The 2,187-nt window shown below is 41.7% G+C and overlaps 1 protein-coding gene across 1 annotated transcript in view; it reads left to right on the top strand.

The window, feature by feature from the left end:
• The window catches only part of Pafah2 (platelet activating factor acetylhydrolase 2), a 53,773-nt gene that overhangs the window by 26,848 nt on the left and 24,738 nt on the right, over positions 1–2,187 (top strand). The gene's annotated exons all lie outside the window — the stretch shown is intronic.

Consider the following 2,187-nt stretch of genomic DNA (forward strand, 5'->3'; position numbering starts at 1 on the left):
TAAATAAAGACACAGTACTATACCCAAAATGTAGGGAATCAAGTGGGTCCTATGTCTGGCCACAATGGTGGCTATCTAGAACAAAGGCCTTGACCTAGGCTTGAGCCAGGATTTTATTCATTTGTGAAGAAGGGAGTGGGTAGAGGAAGAGTGACTGTGGCAGAGACAGGAACTACATGAGTGTCATGAGCTGGCTAGCTAGGAGGCCTGAAATCAGCTCTGCAATATACAGAGAGGGGGATATACACAAAGAGTAATCAAAGCTGGGGCTATAGCTCAGTGATTTAAGCACCTGCCTGGCAAGCACAAGGTCCCAAGTTAAATCCCCAGTACCGCCAAAAAAAGAAAAAAAAACCAGAAAGAGTAATTTCTAGGTGCCGGCGTGATAGCTCAGTGGACTAAGCACGTGCTTAGGTAAGCAGAGGGACCAGAGTTCGATCCCTGGCACCACATGCCCCACCAGCCCCACCCATGGTCACCCTGAGCCAGCCATGCATACCTATAGTTCCAGTGCTGCAGCACTGGAGAGGCTGAAAACAGAAGGATCACTACAAATCTGAGAGTCTGAGCTTCATAGTGAGACCCTGTACCAAATACATAAGAAAGAGTAATCTCTATAGCACAGTTGAGATAGTATCTAATGTTTTAGGATCCGTGCTTAGCTCTGTCTGCTTCAACTCTGTCATGTAATTGTTTAAGCCCCAGGAAGTCATAGTCTCTATCCTGAGGCTCATTGGCTCTTCATCCCACTCCTCCCAGCTCAATGGGGTGGGGCTGGAGGTGCAGGGAAACACACCTGCCATCCTCACAGACAACCCTCAGCACCGGCTGGACCAGTTTGCATTGCTTAAAGCCAATTGAAGGGATAAGGAAAAGTCTTAGCCAGCTCTGTACCTACCCATACATGGAAGTTGGGTCAGGTTCAGCCAAAATGGAGACAATTGCTCCTCCTTCAAGGTCAGTCACTCAGGTAGTCCTCCACAACTCAGAGCCCACATAATCATCTGAACTTTCTGGTTACAAGTAACAAACCCATTGCACTAGCTTCACTCAGAGGACAACTTACTACCTCACACAGCTAGCAAGACCCAGGCAGACCTCAGGCCAGTGTCATTAGATCTAGGGTCACATTAATTCTCAATCTGGGATAATATTTTCTAAAAAATTTATGGAAGAACGTTGTCATGAAATTCTTCATTACATTTACATATATTTTATTATATTCTGCATTTCCATGGTAGGAATCAGTATTCAGGTCTTTACAATCATTTTTTGTAGGGGCTGAGGAGATGCCTCAGTGGAATAAGCGCTTCCCTGGCCAGTGCCAGGACCTGAGTTCAATCACTGGATTAGCCAAGAAATAAAAAATAAAAAAATTGTGCAGTATATTTTTCCCTCTTGATCACACATACAAGCTTTGTTATTTGTGTAGATTTCTTTGATGTCTAGGAAATACAGATTAAATTGAATAGTTTTCTGTCCCCTTTCCCATATTCATAGTGTTTGGTACAAATGCTAATTATTCCGTCTTCAAATACCAGTGGAATTACGGAAGCCTTTTACATTTTGATGGTTAAACAGCTCTCCATTCCTGGCTAATATATTTCCTTGAAACTGTAATAGGTTCTCCCACATAAAGAACATTAAGTTTACTTTACAGTAAATCACCATGAATTCTTCCAAAACCAGTGGAAATTACTGCACATTTTCCCAGGTTCAATGTAACTGTCTAGGTTCTCACCAATTCCTACATACTCTGGTGGTCCAGTGTAAGGGTAATTGAAACTCTAAAAGATAACTTCATTAAAGGCATTTTTGTGCAAACCAAAAAAAAAAAAAAAAAAAAAAACATAAAAGAAAAAAAAAAAAAAAAAAAAAAAAAAAAAAAAGATCTAGGGTCGCAGACATTGTGTGAAAGTTCTGGCATCCTGCCTTCCCTCATGGCTCAGTTTCTGTCTGCGTGTGGGGGCTTCCTTTTCATCTGACATTCTACCTTAGGCAAGAAAAATAGTTGCCAGCAGCCCATGCTTGTGTCTCAACTCAGCTCCAGAATTAAAAACCAAAGAGGTATGATGATAAATGCCTATAATTGCAGTGCCCTGGGAGGCTGAGGCAAGAGGATCAGAAGTTTGACTCAAGCCTAGGCAACCTGATGATTTATTAAGACCTTTATTATTAAATTATAAT

Source organism: Octodon degus, unplaced genomic scaffold (assembly GCF_000260255.1).
Source record: "Octodon degus isolate 3935 unplaced genomic scaffold, OctDeg1.0 scaffold00092, whole genome shotgun sequence".
NCBI classification, from domain to species: Eukaryota; Metazoa; Chordata; class Mammalia; order Rodentia; family Octodontidae; genus Octodon; species Octodon degus.